The sequence below is a fragment of the Meriones unguiculatus genome, chromosome 10, assembly GCF_030254825.1.
Source record: "Meriones unguiculatus strain TT.TT164.6M chromosome 10, Bangor_MerUng_6.1, whole genome shotgun sequence".
In the NCBI taxonomy this organism is placed as follows: Eukaryota; Metazoa; Chordata; class Mammalia; order Rodentia; family Muridae; genus Meriones; species Meriones unguiculatus.
The window spans coordinates 77,080,362-77,095,328 of NC_083358.1; positions in this window are offsets into that span (position 1 = coordinate 77,080,362).

Consider the following 14,967-nt stretch of genomic DNA (forward strand, 5'->3'; position numbering starts at 1 on the left):
TGTTTGTAACAGAACACTGTTAAATGTCCCTTTTCAACGTAAGAATGCTCAGCGCCTTTACATTCCCACATATGCACACATACTGCATGGCAGTAGGTAAATATTATAATCCTTTGATCTGAGGTGATCAGTAGGTTAGAAAATAGTTTTCTTGAAGTCAAGGTCACATGTTCAAACTTCTGCTAGACAGCAGAGACTCATGGAAAAGATCTTGTTCTCAAGCCATGGGTCGCTTTTCAATCCTTGCCCATCTTCTACCATGTACATTATTGCACATCAGAGCTATTGCGAGGCAGCTGCCAGCAATCTCTTGGCACACAAAGAGGCTTGGCACTTCTGATGATCTCTACTGTTGAGGTAAGGTGACAAAGACATTCAAACTAATGTATGACTTGTGGCTAGCCACTCGGGCGTTGGTTTGGGGAATTTACTCTGAGAAGAAACTCTTGAGTTCTATAATCTAAAGGGCCAAAGGGAGCCTTAACAAACAGGATCTTGAGTGTTATCTGTTCTCATCCTAAAGAATCCTTCTCTTCTAAAATCTCTTGGTTCACTTTCCCCATCTCCTAGAGACAATTATGTTTTTATTTCTTAATAGAAGATTTAGTAAAGCTTCATATAAACTTGAAGCTTCAAGACCAGTGAACAATCTTCCTTTAAGTATAAATGAAGTGAGCATACACGGGCCTGGTGCACTGCTTTGCAGCTCAGTGATGCACCCATTAAGCACTAATGCACATCTAAGCGAGCCACATGCAAATAAATACCACATAAGATATTCCAACATTGCTCTACCTGCCTGCCTGCCTGCCTGCCTGCCTGCCTATGGAGACAGGTCTCCTTATGTACCCAACTCTCTTGGAACTCACTGTATAGATCAGCGTGGCCACAAACTCACAAAGATACATGGTCCACCTGCCTTTCCCCCCTAAGTACTGGGATGAACATGGTATGGCTGGGACCAATATGCATGTTTCTATCCTGGCTTCTGAGGTTTCTAAAATATTTCCGAGAGTGGTTAAGATCAGATACAATAATGTAGTGAGTTATTTAAGTACATTCAGTGGTTCGCAGTCACTTACAACTCCAGATTCGTGGGATTTAATATCTTTTTCTGGATCTGTTAACACCTGGATACATGAAATAAAATCACACAGATGAACTATAAATAAAAACATATATATATGTGTGTGTGTATTGATTTTTCAAGGCAGGGTCTCTCTGTAGCCTTCGCTGTCGTGGATTTGCTTTGTGGACCACTTGGCCTCACATGCACAGAGATCCATTTGCTTCTGTCTCACTGGGATTATAGGCGTGCATCACCACACCTGGCTAAAAATAAATCTTAAAACAAGAAAACAAATGTGGGGGCTGGAGAGATGGCTTAGTGGTTAAGAGCACTGTCTGCCCTTCCAAAGGACCCAGCTTCAATTCCCAGCACCCACATGGCAGGTCACAATTGTCTTTAACTCCAGTTCCAAAGGATCCAACACCTTCATACTAATGTACATAAAATAAAATTAAATAAATTAAAAAAGAAAGCAAATGTTGACGATCATTACATCTCTTGCATTTAAAAAACCTGGAAATCAGAAACCCACAGAACTTCAAGAAATCACACTCAGGTAATAATATGGAAGGGTAATAAATCAGCACAAGAACTGTTAAGATTCTGGCTTTTTATGCTTAGGGTACTAATATATGTATACTTTCTTTCTGGAGAATTATTCAAGTTTGTATGTGTGTGTGTGTATGTGTGTGTGTGTGTATGTGTGTGTGTGTGTGTGTGTGTGTGCGTGTATTCTGCATCTTCATATATCTTTCTTTGACCTCGTAGTTTTTATTTGCTACAAATATTGTACATGAGTATATTTATATTTAAATCTTTAAATATGTATTAAGACCTCAGCGGTCCTCTTGAAGGGACTATGAGCACTGACAGTGATGGGATCATATTCTAATTCATCCAGGGCCATCTCCTCTCTGAAGCATACAAAGGTCTTGATTACTGTTTCGTAGAACCAAAATGCGGAGTCCTACATAGTCTCTCTAAGTCTGTTGAAAATCACACTGATGACAAATGTAGTGGCCTTCCTTCAGCAAAGCGAGGTGAACTGAAATCTTAAGTACGGCACATGCTCAGATTTTGCAGATAAACGCTAGATAAGAGCCTGTGGGGGGAGGCAGAGGAGGTGATAAGTGGTTTGTGTGTGGTTTGTCCCTGACACAATGTCAAGAGCAGAGGGCATCTTGGGTGAACACGGCTTCCACAGTGTGACCTGTGTCTCATGGTTATGTTCATGTCCAGGGATCCAGGGCAAAACCACAGTTGACTTACAGAGTACGTAGCAGTGTATGTTCAGGTGTGGAAATCTTTTTCTCCCAGAAGTCCACAAATACTGTCTTACCATTTCAGTGTTAACTGTTTTGATAGATGACTGCTTTATAAAATATAGGTGGCTGCTTAGGTGGTTTATTTATTAAAAATGTACTTCTATGTAACTGGATATGTAATCTAAACATTGAATGATAGAAATTCGATAATTAAACATTTTTGACATTCATTTTTAGTTAACTTCAAATTCTTCAGACAGTCAAGCCAACTTAGATATAGTCTTAGGTATAATATTTTTCAGGAATCGCAGGCATAAATAATGCTTACACTATGTATGTCCCAAAGTTCACAAGTTGTCTCTTTAGTTATCTGAGTGTTGCTGTCAATAACCAGAACCAAAAAAAAAAAAAAAAAGAAAAAAAAAGAAAAGAAAGAAAAATCAAGAAACACTCGTATTTTGCCAGTGAACAAAGTGTGCTAGCTGTATGAGTCTCCCAGTTGCAAGCCCAGATCTGGTTCTTGTACAGGTCAACACCCCTCCTTGGATGTCTCAGAGACACCTCAGAATCAGCCTGTTCAAGACTGAACTCCTGATCTTCTCTCCGACCTGGCCATCCTTCAGCTCTTCGTATCTCAGTTCTTGGCACTGGCATCCACCCATTTTGCGGCTCAGAAACGAAAGGGTCATTCTTCATACCTCCAGCCTCTCAGCCCTCCCTTCAATCCATCACAAGATCCTTTGTTTGCATCCCTGTGGAAAACCTCAGCTCTTCCAAATGCTCTCTATTTCTGTGGCCTCCATCCGTGTTCCAGCCGTTGTCTCCGGTCGACTTCCTGCCTTCTGCCCGAGGTGTGAGTCGCTTCTCTTACCAGCAACAGTTTGCCAGTGACCCGGTCCAAGCATGACTCGGATCAGGCCACTTTGTCGTAGCAAACCCTTTAACCACGCATCGTGGGCTTGGGGAGGAGCCTTAATTACAACTGCCTGCAGTCTCACTGCCACTCATCCCCATAGCAGCACCCTCCCCATCATCCTATGTGGTACTTGAGTGGACTTGCTCTTCCTTTAGAAATGTTACATCCATGCCACCGGGCCTTAGCATAGGCTCCTCTCTGCCTGGAATAAATCACTCCCAACATTGCTAAGCCACATTTCTCACTTGTAGGTGTACACTGAGCCCTTGTAGTACCAGTTTTTGAAACATTTCTACATCTTTTTGGTGTCACTAATCCCAGTAGTAACAGTAGTCCCTCTCTGTTTCTTTATTCTCTATGCTATGTTTCTGGCACCAAGTATATGCCTGGGTTAGTTGTCACTTATTAAATGCCCATTGAGAGAATAGCCAAATACACAATTGAGGTGACTTTTTTTTTAAAGTTTGTTCCACCGTGTCCTGATGAATGATGTGAAGGTTCTTGTATTTTTAAAGGTTTTTTTTAAACTTAATTTTATTCTTTTTTTTTCCTAAGAGTATCCAAAGTATGCCTCATTTGAAATTGAGAACGAGTGAGAGCGACAGGTCCAGTGGTAACTTGTTACTCTAACAGAGTAAGGATGTGGGGTGAGTTTCAGAGAGAAGAGAGAGAGAGAGAGATGGGAGGGGAGAAGAGAAAGCAGAGGAGGAGATCAAAAGCGGATGGAAAGAGGGCAGAAGTGAGCTGCTGTCTGTTAACTCCCAGCGAAGAGCAAGTGACAGGAAGGCTGACCTTCTACCAGGGGAACTGTTTACATGTGTCCCTTTCAAAGACACACACATGCATAAGCACGCTCACCTGTGCACACCCATGTACACACACCCCCATGAGTGTCTCACCTGTGTCCAAACAGGTGCATGAATGGAAAAATATGTGATCTGAACTCAGGACCCATTATTGTTATCTGTTTCTGTCTTGCTAGGGCACAGGGTCTCAAAATAGCCCAGGCTGCCCTCGAACCCACAATCTTCTTGCATCAGCTTCCCAAGCGCGAGGTTTAGAGGTAGACACCACCACCTCATCTGACCTGAACTCAGGGTTCTTGGCTCCCCATGTAGTATACATTATTCTTCCACCGGATTAAAATATCTCTGTATCTTTTGTGTTTAAGGGCAATGAGCTAAAACTACTAACAGATTATATTTAACTATCGCTGAGCATTGATTTAAAATATCTCACTAGGTAAGAAAATTAGAAGAGAGGAAAAGAAGGGAGAAGTCTGCCTTGCACGCCCCTGACCTCTAACGGGCCTCGCGATGAACATGGCCTTTAATAAAAACAACCCACCCCTGCATTTTCATGTTGTCTTTTAATATAATAATTCTGTAAACACACACATTAATTTTCTCAAGTCTGTCACAGGAGTCTTGGCTGATTGCCAGCCAAATACAAAATCTTACAAAGTTTTGATTTTTTCCCCCACCACTGGCAGCTTTTCCAGAGGTTACTGCCTAGGAAACGCACTTTCAGTCTCTGCTTAGTACTCGAACATTCGCTTGACTTTAATAGGCTGGGATGATTTCAGCTTATAAATCTTCAACTGGAGGATAAAGTTCAAGTAGATAAAATCAAACAGATGTTGGTGGGAGGATTTCTTCGTGACCCATAAAAGTGCTATCATCAAAGCTGAGAATCATTTGTTTTGAATTATTACACTGTTATCAAAAGGATTGTAACCGTCTGTTTGTTGAGGAATTGGATCTGTTTATCTGAAAACAGAACAAAGATGCCAGGCTGAGGCGTTCCTGGGAATGTGCAGTTCAGATGATGGCTGACACTCGGGGGGCAGCTGAGACGCTCTGATTGACATTTGTCGGCAACATGGGCGTCGGGGGCATGCCATTCCTGAGTAGCAGCCAGAACGTGGCTGAAGGCAGGGGTGGGGTCAGGCTGGGGAAACCTCACAGGAAAACGAGAACGCTAGCTTCGAAGTGAAGAATTAGCTGTTAGGGAGCTGAAAAATAACTCATTTTCTGCACCTCAGACGGCAGGCTGGGAACGTGTATGGAGACTCGGCTTTCAGGAGGTCCATTTGAGAGGGGATGCAGTCCACAGACCATGGGCTGCTGCTGTGGTGGGGCCGTTTTCACCGTGTTGTGCCCACCCCTGTCTATAAAGAGGCTCTCCAAATGCCTTGTTCTTTGTATGAACTCAGGCATGTCTCCGTATCGATGACCTTAAAAGGCAACACATAAATGCAGAATATTAAAACGTTGCATAAAGAAATGTTAAACTATAGACGACTGGTACATTGAAATGGCCCCTGTTTAGTTATCAAGTCCATCAAATACAAGTTATCAAGTGTATCAACATACACTGAGCACTGGCACTATTAAAATCTGACCTAGGAGAAGGTTCTCACTGCTGCACTGTCTCCAGAGGAGTTTGGATGTGCTGGATAGCCTACCTCCCCTCCCCCAGTATGAGCAAGGCTTTCTTTGCCTCAGCACTTGCGTGTTCTCAGCTCTTCCTGGTTGCTTCGCTTTCATCGTTTTATTAGTGATAAGTGGTTCATGTTTTCTGCTCCCATATAGGTGTCTGTAGTTTGCTATTCTACAAGTTCATGTTGTCATTTTCAAGAAAGTGTGGCGATATTTAAACAGTTGCTTTGGGTTGCAGGGTGTTCCAAGATCTGCTGGAGTGGTATGTGATATCTGTGTGTATGTACATATGACACAAATATACCTGTGTGTTTGCTCTTCTTTCTTATGCCTGAGAGTAAGAGCCTAAGAAATCCTTCCTGAACAATGAGAACACCATTTCTCCATGAAGACAAACTACTGCAGAGTATATGGTCTGGACTATTTCTTATGGCACTTAGTGAAGAAGGCCCTGGACTTTAAGAGGCTGTCTTCTGCTGTGTTCTCTGCTCGCTTCTGGGCTTAGTTTCCTCCACCATAGATTAAGTGAGCGCAGCAATGCTTGTCTCTCACTGCTCTCGGTGCACTGCAAGCTCGCGGTGGACAAGGGGCCTCAGCTACCAAGTGTTTCTGCCTCCCAGAGCAGAGGTGGTGCAACCCTACTCTGCCAAAATCGCTTCAAACACCCTTAGCTTACATGTGTATCGGGAACTAAAGCAATTGGTATGCTGTTTGATTTTTTTCTCACTCTCTCTGGATGTCAAATGTAGAAATTTTCAGTTCAAGTAAGATCAGGTGTTACTGCCTTTTTGTGCTTTTTTTTTAATGCTTTACACCATTTCTCAAAAAGATAGTCTCTATTATCTTCTTCGGTTGACTGTGAATCTGGGCTTTTATTCTAGACATGATTATCTTTTTGAGAACAGGACGCAGATGACGTCTGAGTAGGCGCACACTGATACTATATGAATATCACTCTGCATTTTGCTCTCCATGAATCATTTTCAAATCTAATTCAATTGAAAACATACAACGTTTTCCTGCATTTATTTTGGAAAAAAAAGTTAAGTAAAACAAAAGTATAAATGGGAAAGTGTTACATGTGGGAACCATGGTAATTCTTGGCTAGAATTATAGACAGAGGACATGTCTAGCGTGACTCAAACAGTAATAGATGGCCAGGGTGGTGCTGAAGATGCGGAGGTGTCAGTAACATCCCTAGTCAGCTATTCTTGTGACTTTACAGTAGTTCATCTTGCTGTTGACCCTCCAACAGGAGCTGGCATTCCAGACTCTCTCTTTCCTTTTTCCTCTTCTACCAGAAAATCTTCTAAGGGTGAGATGTTCTGATGTGAATCATTCAACTACTCAAAAGTGATCTTGTTAAAGTGTATTTTTTTTGCATTTCTTTTTTCTTTTTCTTTCCTTCCTTCCTTCCTTCCTTCCTTCCTTTCTTTCTTTCTTTCTTTCTTTCTTTCTTTCTTTCTTTCTTTCTTTCTTTCTTTCTTTCGAGAAATAAAAGAGCTAAAAAGCATTAGTCTATAAAACGACTCCTTGGGTAAGGAAATATGTGGCAAAGCCCAGTGGCTTCAATTGCCAGGATCCATGTGGTGTGAACTGATTCCAATAAATAAATAAGTAGGTAAATAAATATATTTAACTTTTTTAAAAGAACACTGGCTAACTTAGATTTATCTGATAAATGATCTATTATTGATTAAATGGAAACAGAAGTTTCTCACTCTTTCCTCTCTGTGTTCTGTGTCTGTGTCTGCCTGTCTGTCTGTTTTTCTTTGATGGTCAGTGTTTGAGATTTCATCTGTCTTCTGCACTTGTGGCTTCTGTGGATATTTGTCTCTTCCATTCATTTTCCCATCACCTGACCCCATAGCACACATACTAAAAGATGCACATATCTATACTCTGCATAGGTATTCAAATAAAGAAAACAAAGTGATCTGGAACGAGAAAGAGTTCCAGGGAGGAAGAGGAAGAGGAAGAAACAGGGGTGACTATAAACAGTGCATTACATGTATTTGTGCAAAGCAAATGCCACGAAGAAATTTATTTTATGAGACTATTGTAGGCTAATAAAAAACATCTGAAATAAAAATAAAAGAAAAAGAAAAAGCACAAAGTAAGGTCCACAGATAAGGCATTCTCTTGCCTTTCCTGGTTTTCTTCTACTTTTTAATGTATGTGCATTTTGCTGCAGGACGGTACTATTTAAAAGAGAAATGTCACCCAAAGTCTTATGTATTTGAATAATTGGTGATGTTGTTGAACCTTGGCAAAGAGAGCATTGCTGGAGGAAATCCTGTCACCGAGAGTTGGCTTTGAAGATTTATAGCCTTGTCCTTTTTAGTGTTCTTTCTCCCCACTTCCTGTGTATGGATATAAAGTGACAACCCAACTTCCTGAACCTGATGGCTCACCATGCCTTGCCCACCATTAAGGACTTTAGCCCCCTGAAACCATAATGCTAAATAAACTTTCCATTCCTTAAGTTGCTTTTGGTAGTGGTATTATATCACAGCAACAGAAAAGTAACTAATACATGGACCATCGCAGGATATGGTCAGAGACAGAAGTGAAAAGCCCCATGATGAAATTGCATGTTTGAAGGACGGATGAACCATTTTTTTGGCACATTTCGATAGAACCAAATTTCTTAGTATTGACAGGCATAGAGAGTTGGGGCAAACCTAAGCACGTAAACAATAAAGAGAAAGGAAACCAAGAGGAAAGAAAGAGAAGAGAGGAAAGGCAGGGAGAGAAAGGTGAGGAGAAAAAGAAGGAAAGCCCAAGGCAAAGAGGTTTAATCATTTATCTTGGGTGTTTCCCATGTTGGTATCTTTGGAAGTTAGAATGATAGTTGATAACTGGTCAAGGGCTTATCAATGATCATTCTAATCACTTACTCCCTTTGAACACCATTAACACTTCATGGGAAACCAGAGGTACTTTGACCACACACAGGCCAAAGCTTTTGTTATTTGGATCACTGTAGTTTTGTCTTTTTATTTTTGTTTTTTTTTCTTTTTTAAAATTATTTCTGAGTGTCAGTATTTATTTGTTTTTAAATTTAATTTAATTTATGTGTTTATTTATTACAATTTATTCACTTTGTAGTCCCACTGCAGCTTCCTCTCTCCTCTCCTCCTAGTTCCACCCAACCTCCCTCTTCTCCCTCTATGCCTTTTCCCTAGTCCCCTGAGAGGGAAGGAGCTCCTCCCCTTCTGTCTGACCTTAGCCTATAAGGTCTCACCATGGCTGGCTGCATCATCTTCCTCTGTGGCCTAGGAAGGCTTTTCCCCCCTCATCCCCCAGGGGGAGGTGATCAGAGAGCCTGCCACTGAGTTTATGTCAGAGATAGCCCCTGTACCCTTTACTAGGGAAGCCACTTGGAAATTGAGCAGCCAATGGATTTCCTTTGAACAGAAGGTCTAGGTCCTCTCCATGCACAGTCCTTGGTTGGAGTATTGGTCTCTTCAGGGCCCCCTAGGCCCAGATATTTTGGCTCTGTTATTCTCCGTGTGGAGTTCCTGTCTACTCTAGGTCTTTCTATTTCCCTCTTCCTCCATAAGGATTCCGGCACTCTGCCCAAGGTATATCCTAAAGAAGCTAAACAACAAGGAGGACCCTAGGGAAGATGCTTAATCCTCATTCAGAAGGGCAAACAGGATAGACGTGGGAAGTAGGAAAAGACAAGGAACAGGACAGGAACCTTCCACAGAGGGCTTCTGAAAGACTACCCACCAGGGTATCGAAGCGGATACTGAGACTCATAGCCAAACTTTAGGCAGAGAGCCAGTATTTATTAAAACTTAGATATTTTCAGATGAAATTTTTGCTAAGGTTGACTTAAAAAATCTGAAAATCTCACAAATATGATGACAAGTTCACAGAAGATCCAATTAGATGGAGGCTGTTGTCGGTTGCCCTTGTAGATGGGGAATGGTGTGTTCTAACTCATGGACTTCTCATCACTCCAAGGTGCTTAAAGCCTCGCTTCGCATTCACTTGTTCTACTGGCTTAGTCATATGGACATTTGAATATGCAAAACAAAGTTTTTTTATTTGTATAATTACTATTTTTTCTTTATTAATTACACTTTATTCATTTTGTATGCCCCCTGTGGATTCCTCCCTCCCCCCGTCCCAATCCCTCCCTCCACCCTCTGCATGCATGCATGCCCCTCCCCAAGTACACTGATAGGGGAGGTCTTCTTTTCCTTCCTTCTGATCCTAGTCAGTTAGGTCTCATCAGGAGTGGCTGCATTGTCTTCTTCTGTGGCTGCTTCCCCCTCAGGGGGAGGAAATTAAAGAACAGGCCAATCATTTCATGTCAGAGACAGTCACTGTTCCTATTACAATGAAACCCACTTGGATACTGAACTGCCATGGGCTACATCTGTGCAGGGGTCTTAGGTTATCTCCATGCATAGTCCTTGGTTGGAGTGTTAGTCTCAGGGAAGACAAGACCCCTGTGCTCAGATTTTTTGGTTCTGTTGCTCTCCTTGTGGAGTTCCTGTTCTCCAGATCTTACAATTTCCCACTTCTTTCATAAGATTCCCTGCACTCTGCCCAAAGGTTGCCCATAAGTCTCAGCATCTGCTTTGATAGTCTGCAGGGCAGAGCTTTTCAGAGGTCCTCTGTGTCAGGCTCCTGACTTGTTCCCTCTTTTCTCCTTCTTCTGATGTCTATCCTCTTTGCCTTTCTGGATAGGAATTGAGCATTTTAGCAAGAGTCCTCCCTCTTCATTAGTTTCTTTAGTTGTATAGATTTTAGTAGGTTTATCCTATATTATATGTCTATATGAGTGAGTATATACTGTGTGCATCTTTCTGCTTCTGAGATAGCTCACTCAGGATGACCTTTTCCAGATCCCACCATGTACCTGCAAATCTCATGATTTCCTTGTTTTTTATTGCTGAGTAATATTCCATTGTGTAGATGTAGCACAATTTCTGCATCCATTCCTCCACTGAGGGGCATCTAGGATGTTTCCAGCTTCTGACTATTACAAAGAAGGCTGCTACAAACATGGCTGAGCAAATGTCCTTATTGTGTACTTGAGCCTCTTTTGGGTATATGCCTAGGAGTGGTATGGCTGGATGCAAAACAAAGTTTTAAATGGTTCCAGGAAAAGTCTGAAAGTACCCTTTTTTTGTGGAATTAAAATGAATTGAATTTTCTACCACTGTTTAGTTAGGAAAGCTACCTAATAGAAATCTCCAAGGGTGGGCAGGGGACATACTCCTTGGCTTTCATTATGAAAGTTCTCTCTACACTGATTCTCACAAGATTACTCTCTTTTCCTTACTCTTTACCTGATAGGAGTTTAAGAGGTTGTTAGAAGATTATATAAATGGTTTATGGCTCAAAATACTGTGATGATGCATAGTTGCATAGTTATGAATTTGCAACTCTAAACTAATTCTAACAAGAGTCTTTGAAGAAGCACAGCAGAAACTGGTGAGATAATTTTTAAAAGTGTGGATGTCTTTTGAGAAGATTTAGAGTTGTAAAAATCATTCAAAGAATTTCAGTAATATTAATTACAAAACAATTCTCTAAAGTATCTATATATTTTACTATCAATACTATACTTTCTTTCATTTTCTTTTTTTGTTCAAAATATTTGACAACTTTTAATTTTAAAGAATAATAACTGATTAAATAATACATCAGATAGAAAATAGTAAAAAATACTAGATAGAAAATATGTTGCTTTTGAGGAATAAAATCCAAGATGAATCAAGTGTCTAGTGGCTTTGTTGGACTTTCCTCCTCTACTTTTTCTGAAGCAGAGGGAATATCTGCTTTTTCCTCTGTATCACTGGGGTCCATGGTCTCATGGGTAGGTCACAGGTCTTCTCATCTGCACTTTGTTGACAGTGGCTCACAGCAACAAGTGGACCTACTCCCTGAGGCATGGGGTCAGGTCCATCTCTGCCTTCTGTGAGGGGCTGTACTCATATAACAAGTGTCCATGTGTCCCTTAGAAACTCGGTATCAAATAACTAATGAAAACACGAGGGCAGATCGCAAAAACACAGACCAAGAAAGAAAGAGAGCGTTGATGTTGGCTGTCTTCGCTTGCATGTCCCCTGTTTGAGCAGAAAGCTCTGTGTTTTCATTTCTCCTGAACCCTACAATCTAAGCCCCTTGCTTCGTGTTGCAGTTGGACAGAGGGGCCAACATACAAGCTGGGATAATATTATCAGGCTCCCACAGTTAGTCAAGTCCAAGACATTGGAGCCTTAGACCAAACTTGAGCAGTGGAATTTCTCAGACAAGGTCTATTTCTGGAAATATCTAGAAAGACACACTCTTTCCTTTCCTATTCTCTGTTTTACATATGCAACAATTCTGATAATTCTTAATTAAAAGACATGTTTTTTTAAGGCTTAGACTAAATTGGAAAGAGCAGGCATAGCCAAGTTAAGCAATAAAGATGCACCCCCCAGACACTTTTCTGCTAAATTCTATTAGGAGGTACACTTTGGAGGGCCCCTTTCTGTAGCGGAGTTGTTGGTTTTGTGCTTTGTTGTGGTTGGTAGTGGCATTTCTTTCTAATGGATGGCAATTTTATATAAAATATGTAAAGAGATTAAACACATGTGTGCAAATCCCTCCAAGCACAGTGTGGAGCTCCCATGAAGCAAATGTTATGTGTTCAATTAGTGAAAATTATCTTCATCACAGAGTAGACCAAAAGCATGTCTTCCTTTCAGGCGAGTTGATTACTGTACTGGAAAGGTACCAAATGGCTACCATCTTATTATGTCCACTGCTGTGATTTCAAATACTAGCATACTAGCGCATATATATATATATATATATATATATATATATATATATATATGTTCCCATCTGGAGCACCAGCATAGGTGTTCCTCATCTGGTGCCTCCCAAGAAATTCTTTTCCTTGGGTCTAAGTCAGCGATTGCCATGAAGAGATGGCTACTGTTGAAGAAACTGGACCATGCTGAAGGAGTGGGGAGACAAACAGGGTTAAGTAGAGACTGTCCCCGAGTATAGTCATTGTAGACTTACATTTTGGCTGGATAAGAAATTACTGTTGTGGTAATTAGCACACATTTAAAAAAATATTATAGTGTTCCAGACCCATGACATCTTTTCTTTCGGCTTTCTTCTTCTTCTTTTTTTTCTTTTTCTTCCCTGAGACTTGTCCTAAGACGAAAGCCAGGGGAAAATGAAGTGAGAATTAGATTAAAGCTGCCGTGCACTGCTGCGTCCTGAGCCTACATGAGCTGCCGGATCAAGGGGTAGCGCTGGAAAAGCTCTGCTACAGTTGCTGAAAGTAAGCAGAGCATCAGAATTCCGTCCCCCTCCGATGCTGTCTGCTTCCAGCGAGGGTCACTGGGGGTGCTACCAGGCTCTCTCTCTGAAAAATCAAGGATAAAGAATAAATAACTGTAAGCCTTACTGGCTCAAACAAATTATTTTCCAGTTGGTTGACGGAGTGCTAAGTGAAAGGCAGTGAGCTTGGACATGGACAGCTTGATTGGTGATCAGTGCCGGCCACTTTCTGTGTCCCCAAATCTCCTAACTAAGGAGACACATTGAGTCTGAGTTAACTCTCCATGAGTGCACAGAAAGGCACAGAATAGGAAGGATATTTAGGTTCCCAGAGAGGCCCAGATTTTTCTGTATATCCTTGGAATGATATGTAATTAATGAACCTTGGATGACATTCCACTTTAATATATGAAAGGCATATTTCATACAAGCTAGTTATTGAGCGTGAGTTCTCTATCATGAGTGATAAAGAGTTGGATGCCTTTTTTGCTTGCCAGTTATTTGAAAGTTAGTGAACTTTAGACAGTATCAAAACAGGTGTTTTCTTGTTATACTGAAATATTCCAATACACTTGTTATACAGATGTGGGAATTATTTTACCAGAGAGCTGCGTGTTTAATTAATAGCTGCGTATCACCAAACCAGCTATTATCCTTAAACATAAGAAATACAAAGAGAGAAAAAGACGGACATGGAGCTAAATTTTCATTTGCTGAATGACAACTGAAGTAAATACCACCTCCAGTCTTTTGGCCATTAGCAGCCACAGTTAACCTGTCAAGGAAGCACTTGTGGCTATTTCTCCTTTTCCAGTGCGAGTGCTGAAAACTTACGATCTCTTTGGGAATTTCAATTTCCTTTATGAAGCTGTCAGGGAAGTCATTTGACGCACTTTTAATTATAAGCCATTATGGATGTTGAAAGTTCCTTCCAGGACACGCAGTCCAGGAGACTGAGAAACGTTGCTAGTCATTCTTAACAATTTTATTGGAACTTTATTGCTTAAAAGAGCATATAAAAACTCGGCTTCTTACAGTGTATCTAAAAGGACATCAAAAGTTCGTTAACAGTGTGAGTCACCCACGGAGCACTTCCTGTGCAATGTTGTATGCACTTCATATACTTACGCTGTTTTTATGTGGATTTATTTTACGTATATAGGTGCTCTGCCGTGTGTATGTATGTGCACACTTGTGTATATTGCCTGAAAAGGACGGAAGAGGGGGTTAGAGCCCCTGGAACTGGAGTTACAATGATTATGAACCAAGTGGATATTGGGAACTGGACCTAGGTCCACTGCAAATACAGTAAGTCCTCTTAACTGCTGAGCCATCTCTCCAGGTCCAATTACAGTTTTGAAAAAAAAAATCCTTTCTATAATTACTACAAATACTCTAAATACTGCTATTATCTGCATCTGAAGGGCAGGTTAAGGAACTGATCAAAGATTATGACAATAGCGTATGACAAGGGAGACACAGGAGTCAAATGCCAAGGGCTTCTAGGTAAAATGCAGTTACGTCATTGTCCTAGCTGATTACGTTCTCTGAATTCTAAGCTTGGAAGCTTCTAAAAAGTAATAAAAACTAGTAAATGCTCCACTTGAAACCAGTAATGGCTCTTCAGTTTCCGTACAACTCTGTGGGGTTCTTTTCGCAGACAACTTTGCACTTTGAACCAACATCACCTTCAAAATACTGAGGAATATTGACCTTAATTACCGATAGACTGGGGTGCCATGAAGTTTGATTCCAAGTTGGGAGCGAATGCTGTCGAACCCTCTGTCATGCTTATGGTATGTTTGTGTGCTTGGTTGTGTACATGCATGCGTGTGTCCACATCCACGTTAGTATGGAGAAGCATGAAGAAAGATACATGGTTAAAACTTTATCTGGGAACAATGAGAAAAGTGTAATGTTGTGTATTAATTTGTGAGAATGTATGAGGGGAAGGGAAAAGTCAGAATT